This window comes from Haliotis asinina, chromosome 15 (genome assembly GCF_037392515.1).
Source record: "Haliotis asinina isolate JCU_RB_2024 chromosome 15, JCU_Hal_asi_v2, whole genome shotgun sequence".
Lineage (NCBI taxonomy): Eukaryota > Metazoa > Mollusca > Gastropoda > Lepetellida > Haliotidae > Haliotis > Haliotis asinina.
The window spans coordinates 38,133,479-38,160,211 of record NC_090294.1 but is presented as its reverse complement, the minus strand read 5'-3'; the positions used below and the strand labels follow the sequence as shown (position 1 = coordinate 38,160,211).

The 26,733-nt window shown below is 41.8% G+C and overlaps 1 protein-coding gene across 2 annotated transcripts in view; it reads right to left on the bottom strand.

Annotated features, from left to right (window-relative positions):
* The window catches only part of LOC137266339 (trace amine-associated receptor 5-like), a 37,919-nt gene extending 11,770 nt beyond the window's left edge, over positions 1-26,149 (bottom strand). Inside the window, exons 1-2 of one of the 2 annotated variants that reach the window (XM_067801825.1) lie at positions 25,967-26,149; positions 5,014-5,213 (exon numbers count right to left, since the gene is read on the bottom strand). The gene's annotated coding sequence lies outside the window, so the exon portion shown is untranslated. The remainder of the gene's footprint in view (positions 1-5,013; positions 5,214-25,966) is intronic. The other variant, XM_067801826.1, reaches the window with a different exon arrangement.
* Between the last annotated feature and the right edge of the window lie 584 nt (positions 26,150-26,733).

Below are 26,733 nucleotides of genomic sequence, written 5' to 3'. Positions count from 1 at the left end.
TAGGCTCCTCCTGTGATGCTCCTCTTTTATGAATATTTTGTTGCAAAATATTTTCATTTCTGAGACAAGATGTTAGTCTTCGACGGGAAAAGCGTAATGCTCTATAAAGGTTTGGCTGGTGTACGTACTATGATTTTTTGTTAGATAGTGACCTTTGGGTCCGTTTCGCGTTTTAAGGACAGCAAAGAGGAGAGAAATACTGCATGTTATCAGTTGTTATAAGTAAAAACCGACAAATATACGGTTACAAAAACGTGTCAGCAAATAAAACAAAGTGCATACAAAATAAACACATAAACAAAGATCATTAAAAACCAATCAATCAATCAATTAATCAAAACGTCAATCAATCAATCAATCAATCAATCCACACAAGATATACAAATTGTACACCTGGTAAACAAACTGTACACAAGATAAACAATTAAAACAAACTGTATATACGATAAACAAATAAATACATTTCATACAATATAAACAAATAAACAATTGAATATAAAATAGACACACCATATAAGATAAACAAATCTAAATATACAGTGAGGCATTTCACACCTCAAGTTTCAATTAGAATAATAATAAAATAAATAACAGTAAAACTACATTCATCACAAACAGCAATTCTAAAGTTTAAGTAACTGTCAATAAAACATTAAGTCTGCATTTCACTGCGATGAGTCAGATGACATTTCTCAGTGCATAGACAACTGCCATAGTCGCGCTGGCAGACAACGCTTTAAAATGACATTAGCAAATAAAAATGACCAAAACCACATTTAAGCCACTGTCATTAGCTTCTACGTCTTTGGTAGCATGGCTTCACATTTCAGTAAAACGAGGGTAATTGAAAATCCTGCTTTGGACTGCAGTTTGCAAATTTGTGTCACAACGGGAAAATGCCGGACTGATCTGAAACGCGATATGCTGTTATGAGACGTCAATACCAAACTACGTCACCAATAACGCGCTGACGTAAAACTATAGTTGCTAAAGGTCAGCAATGTGACGTCATGTCTCCGGTGCTAACTAAGGCGTGTGATTTCCACGAACCGATATGTATTGCCGATGTCTCTACAACCAATAAACGAAATGTCATGTGGTATTATGTATTAGTGTCAGTTTGCAACGACTTGCTGGTGAGATAGACGGCCATCTGACTCAGTGTACAGGTACATGTGTAATGAAGTGTGCATCCTGTAGCATAACAGGCGGCATATTCCTCAGGTACCTGTACTTTCAAAAGTAAACGTTGCGTCATGTGACTAAGGTAGTGTACACCCTGAAGCGTAAAGGGCGTCATATGGACATCCTATAGTGTAAATGGCGTCATATGACTCAGGTACGTTTACAATCTATAGTACATGTGGCGTCATATGACTCAGGTACCTGTACCCAGATGACGTCCTGTACCCTATTACTCGCCCGTTGAAGATACTGCAGTGTAATATTTTTACGGCAATGTTACACTAGTGTAATACCGCTTGACGTATGACGTCAAAATGGTTTAAAGTTGTGACGTCACAATGCTAATGCCGATGTCGCAATTTTCCTAGACCCTGCTTGACTCGCGGAAAGCTGAGAGTCCTCACACTGTAAGGAATTTCACGACAGTTTCTGTCAGTTTATGTTGGCGAGTAATAAACAGAATACTAAACTCGCTTCCGTGAAATATCATTTTTATTAAACTCTTTAAAGATTTAGTATCAAACTCGCTTTCGCTCGTTTGATACCAGATCATTAACTCGTTTAATAAAAATGGTATTACACGGAAGGTCGTTTAGTATCCTCTATGTATACAGACAATCCTATACCTTCTCATAGTGACGTCATATGACTCAAACATGTGTGCATCCTGAGGCGTAAAGGGCGTCATATGATAGAAATACGTGTACATCCTAAAGTGTAAATGACGTCATATGACAGATTGGGGAATTCCCTGACGTCACTACCTTAGACATTTCGTTTAATGACATATCTCTACGAGATTCAGTGAGCATATTTTCGATGTTCTGCAAATCCGGAGGCAGAACCATTTTCCAGTGTGTACTGGAACAAATTAATCAATCTGTTGTATAATTTTCAGCCACACCTCAAAGTATACAGCGGTTGCTCCAACATCAATAATATCTCCGTACTCAAATACCAAGTCTCATCAGACAGCACGGCACCCAAATTTACTAAGTCACAATTAACGGTGTCTAGCTAATTGGAGTAATTGTAGTTCAATTAAAAGGAATGTATGCAGAATATAGACAAGCTCCAGATCAATCCAATGACGTCAGCATGTCCTCATTGTTATTCTGAAATCGACTGACGTCATATTAACAGTGAACTGACGAATCTCGTAGGGAAAATATTGATTTGATTGCTTTCTCGAATCCTCACCAGACGCATGATATACGTTGTTGCCATTTGGTACTTGAAATCTAAATGTCATGTTAATAAAACTTTTATACACTCAGAAATAATAAACGACTGTTCAGCTTCTTGTGCCCACACACATATATAACACATGTACAGAAATTGTGAATGAGAAAGGCATCTCAAGACTCATTAAGACTAAATAATAGAGCCTCGTTCACAGAGAAGTACGAATAAATGAGGTTCAATGTATTAATGGTAAGTAGTGACGGCCCACGTCCTTAGGATTAGTAAGCAGTGCTAAGTACACATTATCGCCAGTGTAAAGTTCACAACAAACTCCAAGCCCTGCGACAAACGTGTGGTGGATATTCTGAACAGACAATGTAATGAGCCTGACAAATACTGCGCAGCTCAATGCAACATGGAATCTGGGAGTCAGGATGGCATTGTGCTTGAATCTGGTTATGTACATTTTCCGAAACAGTAATGTGGAACCCTGCTTATCTAAACATTTCCGTTCCTAACAATGCCGATTGCCGGGTGTACCTCTTAAGATGTGCTATTGTTGATAACCAAAACCATGTTCAAGTGAATCCTTCATGCAAAACGTCTGCATAAACAAAAGATACACATGCGACACATAGTTTACACAAGCCAGTACGTGGCACTTAGTTTACAAAAGCCAGTACGAACACCTTGTTTACACAAGGCAGTACGTGACACCTAGTTTACTCAAGCCAGTACATGACAACAAGTTTACATGTACCAGTATGTGACACCTACTTTATACAAGCCAGTACATGACACCTAGTTTACACAAGTCAGTACGTGACACCTAGTTTACACAAGCCAGTACGTGACACCTAGTTTACACAAGCCAATACGTGACACCTAGTTTACACAAGCCAGTACGTACATCTAGTTTACACAAGCCAGTACGCAGCAATTAGTTTACACAAGCCAGTACGTACACCAAGTTTACACAAGGCAGTACGTGATAACTAGTTTAACAAGCCAGTACGTAGTACCTAGATTACACAAGGCAGTACGTGATAACTAGTTTAACAAGCCAGTTCATGATAACTAGTTTACACAAGCCAGCACGTGATAACTAGTTTATACAAGCCAGTACGTACACCTAATTTACACAAGCCAGCACGTTCACCTAGTTTACACAAGTCAGTACGTACACCTAGTTTACACAAGCCATACATACACCTAGTTTACACAAGCCAGTACGTGCACCTATTTTACAGAAACCAGTACGTACACCTAGTTTACACAAGCCACTACGTACATCTAGTTTACACAAGCCAGTAGGTGACACCTAATTTACACAAGCCAGTGCGTACATCTAGTTTACACAAACCAGTAGGTGACACCTAGTTTACACAAGCCAGTACGTGGGACCTAGTTTACACAAGCCAGTACAAGCCAGTACGCAGCACTACGTACACTTAGTTTACACAAGGCAGTACGTAGTACCTAGATTACACAAGCCAGTAAGTACACCTAGTTTACACAAGGCAGTACGTGGTACCTAGATTACACAAGCCAGTACGCAGCACCTAGTTTACACAAGTCAGTACGTGATAACTAGTTTACACAAGCCAGTACGTACACCTAGTTTACACAAGGCAGTATGTGGCACCTAGTTTACACAAGCCAGTACGTGGGACCTAGTTTACACAAACCTGTACGTGCACCTAGTTTACACAAGTCAGTACGTACACCTAGTTTACACAAGCCAGTACGTACACCTAGTTTACACAAGCTAGTACATGGGCACTAGTTTACACAAGGCAATGCACGGCACCCAGTTTACACAGGCCAATGGATACACCTATTTAACACAAGCCGGTACGTACACTTAGTTTACACAAGCCAGTACGTGGGACCTAGTTTACACAAGCCAGTACAGACACCATGGCAGTATCGACACCATGGACACACAAGCCAATACAGTCACTGTGGACGCACAAGCTAGTACGAAAACCGTGGACACACAAGCCAGTATGGATACTGTGGACGAAACAACCAGTGCGGACATCATTGACACATAAGCCAGGACTGACACCATGGACACATGGACACATAAGCCAGTATACACACCATGGAGGCACAAGCGAGTACAGACACTCTGGACACATAAGCCAGTACGGTACACCATGGACGCACAAGCCAGTACGAGTACCATGGACGCACGAGCCAGTACGCGACCGTGGACACACAACCCAGTATGGACACAGTGGACGGACAAGCCAGTACTGACACCATGGACACAAATGCCAAGACAATCACCTTGTTGATCCATGCCAGTACGAACATCTAGCATACACAAGCCAGTACGAACATTTAATATGCACAAGCCAGTACGAACATTTAGTATATACAAGCCCGTACGATCACCATGTAATGCTGCGCAAACACAAGCCAGTAAGACAATTAATCTGACATCGTAAATCAAATATTTACACACTCCATTGTTATTACCTTCACAATTTCAGATAACTACACACTAGACTCAATGAGAAACACGTTTGTTTACCTGCAGTCAGACAAGTTCTGTCAACATGTGCGCAATTCTGCTTAATTTCAAAACTACCACCTTAACCAATTCACGCGTTCAGGTAAGCTAAACTCTCTCACCTTGAAACACAGGTAAAGTATCACGGGTCGTAGGTTCCTGGTCAAGTGAAGGGTTTTATAAATATCGAACAGCATGTCCAGATGATTCGGAACAACGGTTCCCCGGGACGATCCGGCACCCTTCCGTCTGTAGAACTGTAGCTGAGGAATCAATACAGCTGGAGAACTAGTCGGTTGTTGAGCGCCATCACCTTTGCTCTCTGTGGAAGAGCGCTTTCGGTTACACACTCGAAAATGTTGTGCTTGTGAATGAGGGTGTGTATTGTGTGGGGTGGTAAATAGGCTGGTGGTAAAAAACCCTGCGCTTGTGGGACTGACGTGTGAGTGAGTGGGTTTGTGAATGGATGGATGGATGGGAGTTGGGTAGATGGGAGCTGGGTGGATAGATGAATGGGTGGATAGATGAATGGGTGGATGGGCGGATGGGAATTGGGTGGATAGATGGATGGGAGTTGGGTGGATAGATGAATGGGTGGATAGGAGTTGGGTGGATAGATGAATGGCAGCTGGGTGGATAGATGAATGGGTGGATAGGAGTTGGGTGGATAGATGAATGGGTGGATGGGTGGATGGGAGTTGAGTGGATAAATGAATGGGTGGATGGGAGTTGGGTGGATAGGTGAATGGGTGGATGGGAGTTGGGTGGATAGATGGGTGGGAGTTGAGTGGATAGAGGAATGGGTGGATGGGAGTTGGGTGGATAGATGGGTGGGAGTTGAGTGGATAGATGAATGGGTGGATGGGAGTTGAGTGAATAGATGAATGGGTGGATGGGAGTTGGGTGGATAGAAGAATGGGTGGATGGGAGTTGAGTGGATAGATGAATGGGTGGATGGGCGGATGGGAGTTGGTTGGATGGGAGTTGAGTGGATGGGAGTTGAGTGGATAGATGAATGGGTGGATGGGCGGATGGGAGTTGAGTGGATAGATGAACGGGTGGATGGGTGAGTGGATGGGAGTCGGGTTAATGAGAGTTGGGTGGAAGGGTGGAGGGGATTTGAGTGAATAGGTGGATGGATGGGTGGTTGGATGCATGGATGTTCAAAATAAATAAATGAATATGCATGGTATGTACAACATAAACAACATGCGACACACACCTTACATTTAATCTCATCTCAGTATGAGCGCATGATACCTCGACAGAACTACCTATATTGTTATAAGGATGTTTTACAGGGACGTATTGAAAACAGTTTTGTTGCATTAATATTTGATTGTAGCCATTTTGGAAAATACGGTTGACCTAAATCATTATGTGGAGGAAGAGGAAAAAGTGAAATAACTTCTCTACAACGTGACAAAATGGGCAGAACCTTTGTGATTTTACCATAGGCAGAATATCTACTGAACAGAAATGATCGCTCCTCCACATACACTACATCCACCCACGTTAAATGGTCGGTCCCTGAATCTCACCACACACACTACATTCACCAATGTTAAAATGATCGGTCCATGAATCTCACCAAACACCCTACATTCACCAATCATCGGTACCTGAATCTCATCACACACACTATATTCACCAATGTTAAAATGATCGGTCCCTGAATATCGCCACACACATTACATTCACCCATGTTAAATGGTCGGTCCCCGAATCTCACACACACTGCATTCACCAACGTTAAAATGCTTGGTCCCTGAATCTCACCACACCCACTACATTCAGCAACGTTAAACGATCGTTCCCTGAATCTCAACCAACACACTATATTCGCCAGTGTTAAATGATAGGTCCTTGAATCTCACTACACACACTACATTCATCCAGCGCAAAATGATCGGGTCCTGAGATACTAAATCGCCGACAATAAACAAACCCTGAGTCGTATCATACATTCTACAAACACCCAATCATCACAAATCATCGAAAAAACGTCAACCTCGAACGATCACACATATAAATAATCCGATGGCTATCCAATAACCCTCCCTCCCCACCCCCAATAAGCTCTCAACAGCGTTATCGCAGTATTAGACATGAGTTAATAGTCGTGTCCGTGGAGGCTACTTGTCTGTCGAGGATCCGTCTCAACTGCCCATTAACATCACTACAAAATTTGCGGCTGCGTCCACAGCGTTCAACTACTTACAAAATGGAACGTGTCAATGAAAGTTGTCCATTTTCGTCTTATAATTTAGTCAGTCTACGCCAGAAATATTTTCAGATCTAATTTTACAACATTCCTGTCTACGAGTGTCAATCCATTTATCAACTGAAGCGCCCAAAAGCCAAGACTGGTTTTTCGAATGATGCGCACAGCGTATACGCACATTTATGTCAGGATTTAGGACAGTTCTGAAGACGTTATTTATATCACACGTCAGTATACAGAATGAAACTTTGCCAGTATCCATTCACGCAGTCGTGCTTTTGAAAGCGCATGCGGTGACGTGCCATTTTGCAACACATGATTTAACCGGAAGTTCAGGTTATGGGATACAGTTTGGCGTAACTGTATTCATTTACAACACAAGTGAAGTTCACACCCTGTCAAAACCGAACACATCACCCAAAATGCAGTCTTTTTAGCTTAATCGTTATCTTCAGCAATATACTGATGCTGAAAAATATAATAATAATTATCCATCTATCATACGCATTTACTCCATGCACAATGCATGCTCGAAGCGCCCCACAATATGATTACTATTACCCCGATTAACCCAAGCTGCCTTTTAGGTGCTAGAAGGTTAGTTAGTGGTTACATGAATTATTCCATCGAGCACCCATTTTCTTCTGGGTGAACAGCTGGCAATTTTGAACACACTCACTTGCCTAAGGTTAGAACACATGTGTTATGCGCTTCGTTGTGGGGCCGAACTGAAGTCCTAGAAAAACTGAGGAGTCAACATGCCGAAAACGGTCACCCATCCAAGGACTGTCCGAGCTCGATGATGCTTAACTTCATCTGATTCGTAACCTGTGCTTAGTGTACAGGACCACATTCAGTTCCGTAAAGAAGAACTTTCCCCATTCCTCTTCCCACTTACAACTATACCTAAATATCCTATGAAAAATCATATAACCGGACGTACTGAATACATTCCTGACAAATACATGATGTTTTGATTTAATACGCAATGGTTGACTTCTCATTTGTGAGAATTGTCAATTGTAAGGCTTGAAAAGCTAACAGAAAGACAAGACTGTCTCAAGCACAATATATTTGTTTGTTTAAAACGTCGCACTCATCAACATTCCAGCTATATAGCGGAGACCATTACGTAATCGAGTCTGGACCAGACAATCCACTAATTGACATCATGGGCATCTGATCTACACAACTGACAATGACATGTGTCAACCAAGTCATCGAGTATGACCACCCGATCCCGTTAGTCGTCCCCTTCGACAAGCATGGGGATCTCAAACGCATCTCCATGGTCTCAATGTTGGGTATGGAGACTGTGGTAGAGGGTCTGCATGGTGGGTATGGAGACTGTGGTAGAGGGTCTGTATGGCGGGAACGGAGACCGTGGTAGAAGGTCTGAATGTTGGGTATGGAGACTGTGGTAGAAGGTCTGAATGTTGGGTACAGAGACTGTAGTAGAGGGTGTGTATGGTGAGTATGGAGACTGTGGTGGAGGGTCTGTATGGTGGGTATGGAGACTGTGGTAGAGGGTCTGTATGGTGGGTATGGAGACTGTGGTAGAGGGTCTGCATGGTGGGTATGGAGACTGTGGTAGAGGGTCTGTATGTGTGGTATGGAGACTGTGGTAGAGGGTCTGTATGGTGGGTATGGAGACTGTGGTAGAGGGTCTGCATGGGGGGTATGGAGACTGTGGTAGAGGCCCGTATGGCGGGTCTGGAGACTGTGGTAGAGGGTCTGTATGGCGGGAACGGAGACCGTGGTAGAAGGTCTGAATGTTGGGTATGGACACTGTGGTAGAGGGTCTGTATGTTGGGTATGGAGACTGTGGTAGAGGGTCTACATGGTGGGTATGGAGACTGTGGTAAATCTGGTACCGGAAGGAAGCTGGATCCAATCTCGGATAGAGCTAATTGGCGCGTGCCATGGGAGCCGGGTACGTGCCCGGTATGAACATAGTAACGGAAGTAGCAGTAGAGGACTTAGAGGCCCCATAATCAAATGGTAGAGCATGACATTGTCAATCCGATTTGTGGTATCACCTGTCCGACGTGTGGTGTCTCCTATCCGATGTGTGGTGTCTCCCATCCGACGTGTGATGTCTACGATTCGATGTGTGGTGTCTCCCATTCAATGTGTGGTGTCTCCTATCCGATGTGTGGTGTCTCCTTTCCGACGAGTGGTGTCTCCTATCCGATGTGTGGTGACTCCTATCCAATGTGTGGTGTCTCCTTTCCGACGTGTGGTGTCTCCTTTCCGATGTGTGGTGTCTACGATTCGATGTGTGGTGTCTCCCATCCAATGTGTGGTGTCTCCTATCCGATGTGTGGTGTCTTCCATCCGATGTGTGGTGTCTTCCATCCAATGTGTGGTGTCTACTATTCGATGTGTGGTATCTCCTATCCGATGTGTGGTGACTCCTATCCGATGTGTGGTGTCTCCCATCCGATGTGTGGTATCTTTCATCCGATGCGTGGTGTCTTCCAACCAATGTGCGGTGTCTCCTATCCGACGTGTGGTGTCTCCTATCCAATGTGTGGTGTCTACTATTCGATGTGTGGTGATTTCTATCCGATGTGTGGTGTCTCCTATCCGACATGTGATGTCTCCTATCCGATGTGTGGTGTCTCCCATCCAATGTGTGGTGTCTCCCATCCAATGTGTGGTATCTCCTATCCGATGTGTGGTATCTCCCATCCAATGTGTGGTGTCTCCTATCCGATGTGTGGTGTCTCCTATCCGACGTGTGGTGTCTCCTTTCCGACGAGTGGTGTCTCCTATCCGATGTGTGGTGTCTACGATTCGATGTGTGGTGTCTCCCATCCAATGTGTGGTGACTCCTATCCGATGTGTGGTATCTTCCATCCGATGTGTGATATCTCCAATCCGATGTGTGATATCTCCAATCCGATGTGTGGTGTCGCCTATCCGATGTGTGGTGTCTCCTATCCGATGTGTGGTATCTCCTATCCAACGTGTGGTGTCTCCCATCCGATATGTGGTGTCTCCCATCCGATATGTGGTGTCTCCTATCCGATGTGTGGTATCTCCCATCCGATGTGTGGTGTCTCCCATCCGATATGTGGTGTCTCCCATCCGATATGTGGTGTCTCCCATCCGATGTGTGGTGACTCCAATCCGATGTGTGGTATCTCCTATCCAACGTGTGGTATCTTCTGTACTGCCGCTGGTATGCCGGTATGATACCAAAGAGAACGTAAAACGTTCTTTGGTGAATGTATGACATGCTCTGCCATGATATCTAACGCCAATGGATCACGTAACGTCCTGTAAGAATACCCGGATAAAGAACAGACACAAGTGTCAGATCACGCGTACATGGATATTCATGTTAGGAAGCTTGTTCACAATCGCAGCGTAAGTTAATCACAATAATGAAGAGTTGTCCAGCTTAGAACATCGTCTCCAAAATTTTTTATCACATCATAATTTGTGCAGTGTGCAGAAAAAATCGTAAAAGAAAGGCATATTTGTTTATGATTGTAAAACAATTTAATGTGACCTGAATATCTTTCTTAGAGATCTTCATCGTCATTTAAAACTAATTTGTGAAGACAAATCATATTCAAACTTTTTCAAAAATATAAAAAACATCATAGCGTTGAAGAGAATACATTTAACATTAACACGGAAAGGAAAAGTGTGTTCACACTGATTACAATAGCAACAACCTGAATCTCCATCAGTGTCTGTTCCGTATAATACATATTTCAAATGGCTGCTCATATCTCTTTACCGGGGTATACATTAAATCTATATGTAATATTCTTTGGCAAAACATAAATACTTAGACACAACAGAGTTATCTTTTTAAGGTGTTTTCCTGATATTTAATAAAGATGTAAAGTTTTTCCGTCAATGGAACGTTATTCAAAACTTCTGTCGTAAAAAAACAAAACTTCACGAGAATGTCTTAAAGGAGTCGATGCATATTCTTTTGATATAATTGGTTTATAAATCAAGGTAATTACGTTTGAAGTTCGGGAATCGTCTCGACTTTCCAAATATTTATCTTGACAAGGATATTATATTCTAAATTGAAAAAAAAAACGCAGAAAAAAATCGAAGAATAATTTCCGGGCGTTTGATATTAAAGCCCACGTACGGAGTGATAACGTTAACTTTTATCGTCAGAAATGGCTAACCTTCACAACTAGATTGCTTGCTAACGGTGTTAGAACCATATGAAAACTACGCGGTTTCATATATCAGTAACAACATAGAACTTTTCAAGAGCGTTAACTAAAATATACCATGTCTGAGTACACTCAAAATTGATCAGACCAGCTGTCATTTTAAATAGACCTCCCAGATAGGTTTCAATCTGAGCAGATATGAGCATATGGAAAGTGTCGTATAGACAGAATAAGGCGTGTTCGTTGCTGATAGCCCAGCGCGACTGACAGTCCCAGAATAAATGACATACGAGATGAAACGAACACGACAGTGTGGACATTTTAGGTCGGTAATCGTGAGTAGCTGTTTCTGCAAAATTCAGCCGTTTCCCTTTCATGTGAATTAGCAAGTGATTGATGACAAGCGCTGTTGTATATCATAATTCAACCACTTTCTGAGGCTTTCATGTTAAATCAGAACGTATCAGCGTACACAAAGCTTTAAAGGTTTTTTTTCTGATAGGGTGTTTTTTGTGAGTGCGGTTGATAAATTCCGATCTTTACATTAAGCGTCTGTATATCACAGGCAAGTCATGTCGGTTCTGGCATTACCCTAGTTTTCAAGAGAACACGAACGTCCTGATATGAATAAAATATGGCTGTCTGACCAGACTTGACGTTATCGATAAGGACGAACGTAATTCGCCACTCAGGGCCGCCGACTTGGGGAAAAATGGGCCAAAAGGGTGGTCCGACTTCTTTTCAAAGAATTTAATCCAATTGTGGTTATAACGTACCTAGAAGTTCGCATTTGGGAAGTGAAATTCCAAATCTAACAGTGGTGTTTTTACTGCGGGTAATTTAAGGAAACTGTTAAATTATCAGGTCAAACGACAAAGGAGAACGTGATTCGTCTCTCAGGGCTGCCGGCGAGGGGAACGTGGACTAAAAGGATGATCCAGATTGTTTACATTATGGCTGTAACGGACCCAGAATTTGCATTTGAGAAGTATAATTCCAAATCTAACAAAGGTCCTTTTACCTCTGACAGTTAATGAAAACTGACTAATACTGGGTCAAAAGATAAGGAGGTACACGATTCGTCATGTAGTGGCTTCCGGGCCAGGGAACATGGGCTAAAAGGGTAGTCAATAAATTGTAGTCATAACGTACCCTACATTTTGCAAATGGGAAGAAAAAATTCATATCTAACAAGTTTAATTTGTTTAGTCAGTTCCCGGAAACGGCCTAAATATAGAGTCAAACGATGAGGTGTTGTTTTTTGCGAACCCATGAGAAATTTGAAGGTCATTTAGAAGTGAACATGAGTCAAAGATGTTTTTGGGATATCAACGTCTATTCGAAACTGTTAAACACAACGTTTATTCCTTCTTAAACTCACCATTATTTGATTAGGAATACATAGTAATTTGAACTTTCCTTGTGACGTTTTTTAGTTCAATATGACTCTGTATTTTTAAAATTCTGAAGCATGAACAATATTAGGATATGGATTCTATAGTCTGTGTTTTCTTTGTAAAATGTTACAGAACCTATGGAACAGTAGGTCTTCATTATCCCATACTTGTCGTAAGAGGCAAGGGGATCGGGTGGTCAGGCTCGCTGAATTGCGTTGATCGATGTTCATGCTGTTGATCACTGGCTTGTATACAAACTCGACTGTTTACAGACCGCTGCCATATAGCTGAAATACTGCTGTTGGTTGTGTAAAACAACAACCCAACAAACCATAGAAAATGAAAATTTGAAAAAGATATAATTAAAGGTTACATGCAACCAAAAAATTGAACATAATTAAAACACAATTATCACTTATTCATGACATATAATATACATTGCTGTTTGTTAAAAAAACAAATATACCAAATTATAAGCGTACAATCGCGATTCAAAAGTGCAATATTTTGTACTTGAGCTTACTACCCTCAAAACGAAGCCCTCAGGAGACCGAGTAGATTATTTACTTGTTTGTGTACACAACCAAGATTAGACTACTGCTCACGACCTCATACTCCGGGCATGCATACTGTTTCAAGCTCCGGGAACCTAATCACTGCGCATGCATTATAGACGCAGCGCAGTACAGCTGTTGAAAACACTTTTTCCCCAGCGCTGGGGATTGAACTCCGATTTCGCGGGCTTTTTTCATCGCTTTTTTTCCAACTTTATAGGCTGAATGGACATTTTTGATTATTTGTTTCGGTAAGTGCACACCGAGAGATATCAGAATCTGTAAATGATTACACGATGCCATTTAGAAAGTGGTCATATTTGGGATTTCACTTTCTTAGTAAAGTACAAATTCTAGTACTTTTTCGGTTGAGTCCCATCCGAGATTCGAACCCGCACCCTCAGAGTCAGGCACCTAATCGCCAGCACACAAAGTCAGCCGCCTAGCCTGCTCAGCCACCGCGACTTCCATTAAGAAAGTGAAATCCCAAATATGACATATGTAGAATCTGTAAAGTTGTGTTTTACGTTGCATGTGACCTTGAAGAGAAAAATTCATAACACATAATTTACATGTGCAAGGGAAAATTCCACCTGGCGAGTGTTATCACATTACGTCGATGTCAACACGTCAACGTAATAAGCATGGACGGTGTAATCAAGTGTGCTAGATCTAAAATACTTTTGCGAAATTTGAGCCAATTTCTAACCATATTTCATTCGCCTTTGAACTCTCACATATTAATCTCCTTAAGAGCTGATAGTAAATCTTTGTAACACTGAGCTGGCACTGGGTGGGTAGCGTTACAAGTCTATGGCTCTGTGTCATGGTGACCTGTAAATCTGATTAAACTGGCGCCCTAGTGTATCCATGGTGCGCTATGTTTGTCGTAAGGGGAGATTCGTTTGTCCGTAGGTGAGATCCGTATGTTCGTTTGTTGTAAATGCCACACAACAATATTCCAGCTATATGACGGCGGTCTGTATATAATCGAGTTTGGACCAGACAATCCAGTGATCAATATAAGAGCATCGATCTATGCAGGTGGGATACGATGACATATACTGAACGGCCAAGAAACGTAATTTTCGGAAAAGTGAAATCTCATAAAAGTAAACGTACATGTTTATGTCTTCACTTGACAAAGAGCCAGATTTGCGTTTCTTTTGTTGTTGAGTATATATGAACCAAGAACGTTGTGCAGTGGCCATTGAAATATTCACAGGTCGAAATACTGAACCACTTCCAAGCAGAAAAGGCCAGTGCTATTCTGAGAATTCCTCGGGGCCATTATACATAAAATCACAAACATCGCCAAGCTGACGGCCAACTCACGACTGTTTGAAAATATGATCCCATGTTCACGATTGCCCCGAACACGACCCTCGCTTGATTGGTATCACATGCACACAGCAGACAATGGCTGGTCGCATATCGCCCCAAGGGAAATGTAACTGCGTCGGCCTCATCTCTTCACAAATACTTAACGGTTCTATTAAGATACCCTATCATCATACAACTAAAACCCATTTCTGAAGTCCAAAACCACTTACTCACTCACTAACTCACCAGGAGCGGTAGAGTAGCCCGAAATCAACGCGTTCGCTCGTCACGCTGAAGACCCGGGTTCGATTCCCCACATGGGTACTATGTGTAAAGTCCATTTCTGGTGTCTCCCGCCGTGATATTGCTGGAATATTGCTAGAGGTGTCATAAAACTAAACTCACTCATTCAACCACTGACTCCCTCACTAACTCTTTGTTCTATTCCCTTAATGCCGAGCGCAAGGCAAGGTAACAACAAGTCAAATCTTTAAACGTATTTTGGTACGTCGCGGCCGCGCCATCTCAGTTTCCAAATTTATCACCCAGTGTAATAACCTATCGGTCCACCTCTTACAAACCCTCGGACGTCGCTCTGGTCACAGTGGTCAGTCAACCACAAATGTCATCGAAACTCAAAACAAATGGCTGGAATGAGTAAGTTTGTCTTAACTCTGTCCTGAGCAGTTCGGCAAGTCGGTATATAATGAGTGGAAAACATCTCATGCATCTTACAGATTGTTCAGCTTGACCTGAGCTACTTTACATATGCATGACCCGAAAGGTCAAACGGCAGGTCGACTTAACTTCATGAGAAAGGAGAGCAGAGCATGTTATAAATGTTGCTTTCGTGCGAAGCATGCATACATCGGAAACATTAAACCATCTGTAGCTTATTTTTCAAAGAATATTAGGACATTGCTGACACTTTCTCGACACTGAGATGTCAAACGAGAGCTCTGTTGTTTGGACAACAGTCAACTGACAAAGGTGCACCCCTTCAGAATAATAGACCCAACCAGTTGTGACACGGTCTCGCAAAGCATTAGTATTCACTTGATCTGGTCAAACTGAACAAGCTGTAGCTTGACAGGTCTGGGTTCGATTCTCTTCATTGTCATACAATATGTGCGTTTCCGATTGCTGCAATGGTGCTATTAAGGCTTATCATTTCATTTCCTAACCCAAGCGATGGGATCGTTATCGTCCGACATTATTTAATAGCAAGATAGTATTGATTCATCACGTATTGGAGTCGATAGAATAATTTACACAAGACAAGTGAGATATCAAGATATTGTGCATGATTTCCTTTTGAAAATAGTGGTGCAGGGTTATCTGTACTGCACCGGTGTCAAGCCTTGTGAATAATGGGGTGATAGTGTTTAGTTTTAGGCCGCTTTTAGCAATATTCCAGTAACATTACGACGTCGGACACCAGAAATGGGCTTCACGCATTGTACTCATGTGGGATGTCAAACCCGGGGATTCGGCGACAAGCTCTAACGACTAAGCTACCCCGTCGTAAACTAATAGAAACAATGCATATTAATACAGGAGCTTTAATCTCGCTTATTGTTGGCTCGTGGCCCGTCTCAAGTATGGGCGAAAAAACAAGTGGTTGCAACTAACATGGCAATGTCCCCCGCAGCTAAAGAAGGAAATATTTGTAACATATTCACTATTTACTTTTCGCTCACACGCAAGACGCGTGAAATGACTGATGTCTGGATAATCAATCAACCAATGTAGGCTGTCGACAAAATTGAGGACACAGCATGGTTACAATGTTTTATGGAATACTGCGTTAACATAAGTTTGAAGAGCGGTCAAAGAGTCGTGGTGACTTTGAAAACTAGGTCAAGGTCATCAAAATCACCTGGTGTTAGTGTAATCTCCCAATGTAGGCTGTCACCAAATTTGAAGACATTGGGTACAACAGTTCATGAGATATCGCGTTAACAAGAGTTTGAAGAGTGGTCAAAGAGTCGTGTTGACCTTGAAAACAAGGTCAAGGTCAACAAAATCACCTGATGTCTGTGTAATCTCCCAGTGTAGGCTGTCGCCAAATTTGAAGACATTGTGTACAACAGTTCATGAGATATCGCGTTTACAAGAAACGGAACGTACGGACGTACGTGTGGACGAACATACGCAGCTGAATACATAGTCCCCCGTTCCCCGTTGCACCGGAGGACAATAAGGCAATTGGTAAGACTGAAAAAAACCTCTTTCTTGAACATTGGCTCTAAGATCCATCTTATATACTGCATTGTGAGTGAGTATCATGAAAGTATTAAAAGTAACGAAATAGTTCACTAAGTTAGAAAAAGCAGCCTAGTTAACCCAGTTCCCTTAACCCTAAATTATCCTTCAATCAACACGTTCCTGTTTTGAACTCCTGCAAAAATACAAGGGCACATTCCGTGAAGTCTGCGGGTTAGTCAGCCGGGGACAAAGCTTGTCATCATCCAGTCGGATTTTAGTGAAGGGATGACGGCGACACTTCCGGTCAGACTGATCACTTCCGGTAATGCGACAAGTTCACATAAGCTATTATTGCTAGTTGGAGCTTTCTATACCTGTTTCACTAATACTTCTAATTCTAACCGCCACTGGCTTCGATTGTGATGATGCTGTGTTAATTTCCGTTCGTGACACAAGTCAGACATAATCCACCTACGCTCCTCAACGACACGAGGACGATATACGCTAGAAGGAGTTGTCCTGACACAAAGTCTTCGATTTCGAAAAAATGAAATGACTGGTCACGACTGCTGCCAGGTTGTACCGTGAAATGTGATTGTCACGTGACCGAGTGAATCCAGTTATCATATTGATTCATGTCTGAACAACATATTATGTAATTTGGTTGGTTGGTTTGCACATGATCAGTGGCCTTATGTCAAGATGAGGCGTATCCACGTATTCGCAATGGTGGTCGTAAGGGAAGATTTATTTGTTTGTTGTTTACTGTCGCACTCAGCAATATTCCAGCTATATGGCGACCGTCCGTTACTGCCATCGAGTCTGGACTAGACAATCCAGTGATTACCAGCATGAGCATCGGTCAATTCGGATATGATGACACGGTGTCGACCAAATCAGGGAGTATGACCACCCGATATCAAGATATCAAGATATTGTGCATGATATCCTTTTGGAAATAGTTATGCAAGGTGATCTGTGCTGTAGCGGTGTCGACCTTTGTGAGTAATTTAGTGAGTTTAGTTTTACGCCGTATGACCACCCGATCCCGTTAGTCGCCCCTTACGACAACCATGGCTTTCTGGAGATGTATTCTCCTCGGGTCCATGGGGTTGAACTAAACCGAGATGCAGCTGTGCTGTGAAATATGATAGTCACGTGAATGAGGGAAACTCGTGATTCCAGTTTCGATATTGATTCCTGTTTATGCTGATCGAGATATGTAATGGGGCTGAACTTAGCCGAGACGCGGTGTAAGCTGAACTGTATATATTTAATTTCCCAAAGCACACCATTGATTATTTGCCTGCGTGACGTGAAGCAAACACGCCGACAATTCCCATCCCTTCGCGGCCATGAAAAAGTAAACGATTCAAACTCGGGATGAAGAAAATATGACTCTGGGCCAGTGAATGAACATGTTTCAACGCCGCCCGCTGTATTCCATCAACATCACGGCTTGGAACGACAGAAATGGGCTTCAGACATTGAACATGGGGGAATCGAACGTGGGTTTTCGGCTTGACGAACTATATAACGCTTTAACGACTAGGCTACACCAGCGCCCTACTATTCCCTGGAGGATGGGTGATATATATAAAGTGTTTGATAGTTATAAATGTGCAATACAACTAATGTCTGGACAGGTCACACCGTTAGTGACCCTTTACTGCGACCAGTGACCACGTGTGGAGAAGTTCCAATTCACAAATGTTTTGTTTGTTCAACAAATAATCAAGTCTGGAACAGAGAATTCGGGGATTGCATCAAACAAGCCAGTGAGCCTGACCACCCGATCCCGTTAATAGCCACAACCGTGTTGATTGAATAATAATATGACGAATCAGTGGAACAGACGGTAACGCATATAAACATACCGATCCAAACACGTCAACGTATATTGGACAAGATTACATTACCAATGAGGCTCTTTTTGCAGTTTTTGATAAACAAACAAACTTTGTATGAACCAGTATGTTAAGTGCTGGTCGTCGCTGCCGAGAATGAACTTACCGCGTTCTGATGTCACATTTAAAGGCATATCTGACAGCGCCCTCTAACCTGGATTACCTCCCTTTATCTGGTTTGAGAAAAGAGAAATTTTATTCACTGAGCTCAAAAGATAGAAATTTCATTTATCACACTGGATAATGTTTTTGTAAGCTAAGTTTTTATACACTGAGGGAATTTTATCAGCTCAGTTATCAAATGCTCTGTTATGGAGCGGTATTATAAGACAGTCGAACGGTGCTCACTCATTACAAACCCGTGAACATATTTCGAGAAGCTTTACCACAAGGAGCATGAGAGTGTTGTACGCACAGCCGTCATTATATGAGATTTGTTACATGATGTTATGTCTGAAACAGATTTTCACATTCAATAAATAGACTTGTGGTCAAATTGCTAATATCCATATGACTGGCCATGTACTGTAACAGTTCAGGACCCGTGAAGGTCAGGGGTGGAAGAGGCCTTCAGCAACCATGCTTGCCGTAAAAGGCGACTACCGCGATCGGGTGGTCAGGCTCACTGACTTGGTTGACACATGTCATCGGTTCCCAGTTATCGATGATCATGTTGTTGATCACTAGACTGTCTGGTCCAGACACGATTATTTACAGACCGCCGCCATATAGCTGGAATATGTTTGAGTGTGGCGTAAAACTAAACTCACTCATCCACTCACCATAACAATCTTTTCTGCCTGAGTTTGTGATAAAACATTCAGTGTTAAATAGCTGAACTTATGAACAATGTTATCAAACATACTGGAATCTGTGTCAGCACAAGTACAATACCCTGTATCACACAGTCCATACCACTTACAACTAACCACGAAATATACTGAGAGAAACAAATAGAGGATCACAGGAAAATGCAAGCAGTCCTTTAATGTTCTCCAGTTTTCATCGCCAGCTTTGGGCAGGGCTATGGTGAAGAAAACTGGAAAATAATAAAGGAACGCTTCAGTGATCCGGACTTTTCCGCGATCCGTTATTTGTTTCTTTCAATATACATTTGTATACCGATGATTAATCAAAGACGATAACTGTGTGCTGACGCCTATAAAGCTACAACAAGCCAAAACGCCTGTAAGAAATATTGCTTACAGGTATAGCTGTCAAGAAATGTCCACTTTGGTGGTAGTATACGTCATCAGTGAGTTTGGATAACGGAATGGTTTGTTTTCCCTTTATCATTATGAACACACATACAGCTATAGCATGACAGTTTCAAATTTGAATAAGAGCTATCTAATCTACAGTTAATTTGAATTACAGTGAATTAATTGCCTAAATGAGTTTCAGTGTTTTGAGTATAATATAAAAAAATAACATTCAGTGTTTTTCTCGGAATTAACGCATGTTTATTATTACACTGCTAATAATAGGAAATGCTAGCGAATAAGGAGAGTGGAAATGATCCCTGCCAATGTATTTGATTTTATCAACCGTTATTTTTATCGATAGGTCTTATATATAATCTATTTTGCAGGTTTGATGTAATTAGAAATCTCTGTTTACAGGAAGGCAGTATCGATCGTCTGCATCTAAAAGTATCTCCAATCCTCAGATCATAGAAATCGATTAGGTTTGACTTTAAGTATTGCCGGAATAGAAACGTGACAACTTTCTGTCAGGCACAATCAAAACTGGGTCCGCGACCTTAAGCGTGTCTCTCTTATACGCCTAATAGCAGCGATATTAACGTCAGCTGTCAAACTCGGAAAGGTTTGTAAATTGTTGTGATCGTTGGCGTTGAAGCGATGTAAATAGTTGATTTTTAGGGCTTTTGGTGATGGTGCAAATGCGGCTCTACCACTTGCATTACAGAGTGCTGTGCCTTGGTTATGTCTGAACCAACTTGTCCTTGGTTGACATTACTGAAGATGCTTTACTGTTTGGGGAACAGAACTGCCTTGGGGTCACTTTTCAACACAACGCCAGTCCACAAGTTTATGGCAGTAACAACGTTTATGGCATACCTTCATTTGGAACCCACTGAACAGGTGGAGTGAAATGGAGGACGTCTATGACGTCATCCGAATCCTCCAACAACGCTGCAAGATATCTGCCCAAACCTTCCTTGGAAATCGACTTTGATCGACGGTGAGTTTCATCGACGTTTAGTGGTCTAAATGAAGCGAAGGTGCCACGCTGGCATCAACACACTCGCTAGCTTGTGAACCCCTTGGTTGTGGCTCATTTGCATATGGCAGGTGCGCTGTTCTTATGATCTGTTGAAACAACTGGCTTTGCGTGTAACATGTCATTCGTGGCAGCAAACACTAATTCTAAGTGCTGTTTGTGTGATGTGTGTCACAACAACTTTTGAAGGGAACAACAAACAAAAGTCTAAAAATCTAAAATCATATACTGAACAGAAAAAAGAAATGCGCCTTTGTCTTTTATCGTGTGTTTCTAAACAGAAAGCATAAACACGAACGCTTACTTTTGTGAGATTTCATTTTTTCGAAACCGGCGTTCGTTTTGCTGTTCTGCATAATTATGAAGAAATACTCAGGATATGTCATACGAAAACGTTATTTTAACTGAATGTGTCAGATCCATGTTACTTTAAACTGATTTCTCTGTTACAACCTCCAATCTTAGGTTAATATGGGTTTTCCTGAGGCACAACTCCGAATCGCGTGTCACGGGTTGCACACGGGTGACCAATGCGACTCACACCCGTGTGCAACGCGTCTCACACGCGTGGATAACGGGTTCCACGTGAGTGACCAACGCGACTCACATAGGTTGTGGCACGCTGTACACGCGTGTAAGGGGGAATCAACTTTTAGGCAGTAGTGTACCTTGCTAAGCTTTAGAATGTAAGAAACTGTATGACCAGGGTTAATGCAATACAACCTGACTCTAAAAAATACCATTACATGAGTCGTGGCGGTCTCAAGATCGTCGTGTCATGTGATAGTCACGTGAACAAGTGAAACTAACAAGCCAAGTTCAAGTCGGGATACGGCTGGTCGAAACGGCTGATGGTATTGAGGTTAATCAGTCAGCCTGATGACATGGTCGGGCTTTGATAGATTGTGCGTCATCGCGCCCCCGTGCCCTACTTAATCAGCTGATCCACAATCTATTATTTGCAGACCGCCAAGTCGTCCATTTTTGGAACAGGGTTAGAATTAATCTACATTAACGTAATTTCTTTGAGTGGTATTTTAGAAGTTGGGGAGTTAACGTATGCATCTTCTGAATGAATGTGCATGGTTCAAAGATGCATACTTTTGCAATAGCTTAACACACTGGGACAATGCTCAAAGCGCTGATAATAAGTATAGTCCAATTGTTATTACCCCGGATAACCCAAGCCGCGAGGCGCTGAAGGTTAATAAACACATGATTTTATCCCACCGGGTACTCATTTTTCTGCTGGGAGAACAGAGGTAATTTTGACCAAACTTATGGTGAGACCACGTGTATCACATTCGCTTCGTTGTGAGGCAGGACCGAAGCCCTAGAAACGCTCAGGAGTCAAGCTGACAGACACTGTCACCCATCCAAGGGCTGTCCGCACACAAATAGCTTTATGTATAGGATCACACACCACTATCACTTGTGGGGAATCAAAGCCGGTCTACATAACAGAAACGTATTTTCACCGTTGCAATGAGTCCAATGACCGTGGTTGTAGAGACATACAAAGAATAACTTGTTAAACTGAAACTTAACACGGGTGTGTGGGCTTTTACACAGTGGATTATTGCCATATGAATATTCTCAACTATAGTGATGGTTATGCGTGGCTCCATGAGATCAAAATTGATGTAGATCTAGATCTGCTGAAAACATTTTAAGAGCAGCCAGTTTTATTGAGGGATGCACTGTCAGCGATCCTTTATTAATTTTTGTATGGACGGACTTTGAGAAGATGAAGTGAGTGTGTACAATCATATTTTATTATTTCCATTAGCAGATTAAGCTCGTTCATCGACGCTAAAAATACACGGGCATCGTGTCGACATCGGCACAGCACTATGTCGTAGGTCCATATTTAACATGATTTAATTTTTCGACTTCACTAAATATATTCAAATATGCATGCCTATTCATACATATTTTTCAAACGGTGGACCACTTTCATTGCCTTTTTCGATTGGATACCAACTGTTGCAGGATGAACGTACGTGAGTTAGTGATCAATATGAATTTGATTATTTAGGGAAATATTGTTACTTCGTATGGTGGCACTATATTTAGGCATACCAAAGCATGCATATGCCGAACTCCGGGACAAGTGAAGATCCGGTTATAGAATTGGTCATCAGCAACCCATGCTTGTCCTAAGGTAAGGTAACGAACGGGATCGGGTGGTCAGGCTGTCTGACTTGGTTGACACGTGTATCTGAGTTGCGCAGATCGATGCCCATGCTGTTGATCCCTGGTCCAGACTTGATTATTTACAGACCACCACCATATATACTATCCGAAATAAGAAATGCATAGAGAAGTATGTTGCGAAAAATGTTGCATTTCCAAACAAGTATAACTCGTCCACAAATAGACTTTAGTGCACGAAATGTTACACTAGTTTTGAACAAGGTAATGTCTATACAACTAAGTGGATACTTTTAGATAACGGAGACGATGAGCGCGATTGTGGCAACGTAGCACGACCCCGACGTCGGGTTCCTGACTCTCAGACTAATCTCTTTCAATCTGTTCCGTACATATTGACTTGATATCCTCTGAAGTCCAGGCAACCTGACTGCTCTTCTCTCACCAGTGGCAGTACGATCGCGCAACTGTTGTATCCGGATGTACCGACCTTGGGATGCCAAAAAAAATCCAGAAAACTTTCAGAAATTGGCATTCATTTTGAAGGAGTTTCAAGGTAAAATCACTGCGTCACGCTTCGACTCTGCGACACGGATCATCGCCATTGAAAGAATGCATGATGGAGATTATCAATCTTCCGTTGCCAGGATTCTGAATGTTAATTTTAGCAAGATATCATAGCTTGCAGGTCGTTGCAAACAAGCAGGTACAACAAATGACCATCGCCGTACAGGCAGATATGCCGAATGAAAAAGAAGGCATCACTTTGAATGAATGCCAATTTCTGAAAGTTTTCTGGATTTTTATTGGCAGAAAGTGAATGCTCTTTGCTGCACTATTTTAACTGGAAGCTGATTTCTGTTGCTTTGTGGCGATGCCTTTCTCATCCTTGTAAGAAATCGTATCAAGGTAAACTCGATTTTTGATTTGTGCAATTGTGTAAAATCATGTTTACAACACGTTTGTTCCATATTTTGACGATTATTTGATTTGACGATTTTTATACTATAAATACCAAGGTAACATAGGTTCATGGTGATGAAAGTCTCGTTAGCACACCCTCGGAAGCATAACGCTCAAGTCAACTATAAGGATATATATATAGAACTGATGTTTTATTATTTATAATTTGAAATAATAGGTAAAAGCCGAAGTCAGTGCAATCCACACCGAACGAGTAAACGGAACATGCACTCAGTATGGAACACCTTCCATATTTAATAAAAGTTTGATTAGTCTCTATGGCAACAGGTGACGTATGACTGTTATAAATTCATAGTATATGTTTCCAAGTAGTTTATACTGTTGATATGTAAAAGATGGAGGTCTGCCTCATGAAAATTCAACAGTGGAACCCTATTAATCAGGAATCGAAGGATTGTCCGGTTTAGCGAGTGATAATTTAACCTGGTTCACCTGGTTCATATGTTAACGTTTTCAGTCATAATCGTCCACAAGGTGTCGAGACAATGGTTGTCCGGGTAAAGGGGGCCTCATTGTGTACAACAGTTCTCGCAAATCGCCACGCCTCTTCAAAACGAAATACCAACAGAAATTTGGTAGACCAAAGTATGCCAATTGTTTCGTCGGGGGAGTTTGCTTGGCGTGATTTATATTTGAATTGATTTTATAAGCAAAAAGAAATAGAACGCCAAATTCCTCGATAGACATTCGTACAGCGTATCCTTGCCGTCGTAATTAAGTACTGATCACACGTCAGACAACAATCAAGACAACATTACAGGTTGTGGAATGTAATTAGCCTACAGTGTTGAGTGGAATGAGCAAGTTAGTTATATCTTCCCTTCAACATCAATGGTGAAACTGATCTCCGTCGTTGCAGAGTGAACATATCTGAGATACTGACAGAAGTGCAACTAATTATCATAAAGTATGTATGCGATTCGGTTATAATTGAATTATTGATATAATTAAAGATGGTCGATAAAACTGTCATGCTAACATGCTCAGTAAACATTGAACATACAAGGCATCAAATGAGATGTGACCTAATATGCTAAAGACATCAATCCATCTATAGGTGTCATCATGTACATGTACATGTACTGGCTTAAAAATGCTGGCTTCTTCTGAGTAATTGCTGGACATGCATAAATTGAAAATGATATCCGTCCTCAATTATGTTTAAATTACACATTTTACACATTCTGTTTCCCTTTTAATGTACATATCAACCTGTTTCTACGAATGAAATGAGTTGAGCTGAGAAAACCCGTAAGAATAACTCTCTATTTTCTAAGGTTTCAAATTGTCGCAGTACAATATTTAGAACACAGTTAGAAGAACCTCGTTTCGGAATCATCTCGATATGACACTTTCTATGTTTTGAGCCAAATGATTAGGAACATGGTCCTGAGACTATAGTTCCAAGAATTTTGTTCCAGAATGATTAGGATATTTGAGAGATAAAAGATTAAAGGAACGTGAGTTCGTGAGTATAGTTTTACCCCGCTTTTTGCAATCTTCCAGAATTTATCACGGCAGGTGGCACCAGAAATTGGCTTCACACATTGTACCCATGTTAGGACTCGAACCCGGGTCTTCAGCGTGATGAACGAACGCATCAACCACTAGGCTACCCCACCTCCCCAACTTGAAACTGAGGTATACACGTATTGTGAGCATTCCTTAAACAAAGATGACCCATATCCAGCTGGGGCGTGGTAACATTTCCGGGAATACGTATCAACAAACACCGAAAACAGAATGTCAATGAAATAATGATCCGTCTCAATGTGGACCATTAATCACTGTAGACGCAAGCGATATGACGTGCCCGGCTTGGTGAGGTCATGAAAACACAGTGCAAATATATCGATAGAAATCTATAAATGGAATCCTGACACAGATGCTAAATAGTATCTGTCGGAATTAATAATTAGGCCATACCTTGGATGCAATAGCGCTGACCAGTTTCTTGATCCCTCCTCATCTATAACTGACAGACTCCTCTAACTACCGCGGACAAACTCACACTGAGGCGAGACGAGTGTTTTTGACTTGAGAACAAACAGTCTAGTTCACAGAGCGCTACAAGTACACGTGAATGACACGCTGGTTCGTAAGGGAGACGCGCCAGCCCGGTACTGGTACAGTACAAATCACAAATAAGTGCCCGTCTCCGAAACTGCCTTAATTACGATGTAAGTATGCATTTCTCGGTAGATATGGGTTGAGTGTATACATCAGTAAAAGAAGTGATGATGCTTAATAGGAGATATCATCAGTTGTATCATGCCCTAAATACGTCCCATTTGATCTCAGGCGTGGTGTATTGTATTGGCCTATCTTCGACAGCAACTTACAGACTTTTGCAACGCCTACATTTAACGAACGCAATTGTCTCTCTCAAATGTATGTATTCCCTTCTTTCACGACAGCCAACATTCGTTTTACTCTTTTAATGAAAATAATGACAGCTTTGTCGAAACACGGTAACATCGGCAACTTGTGAGAGAGTGACGTCAACAATTGTATCATCCCAGAGTTTAGCACCTTCAGTTTGTAACAGTGATATTTGAATGCAACAATATTCCAGCTATAAGGCCGCTGTCTGTAAATAATCCAGTCTTGACCAGACAATCCACTGATCAACACCATGATCATCGAAGTGCGCAATTGGGAGCCGATAACAGGTGTCAACAAAGTCAGCGAGA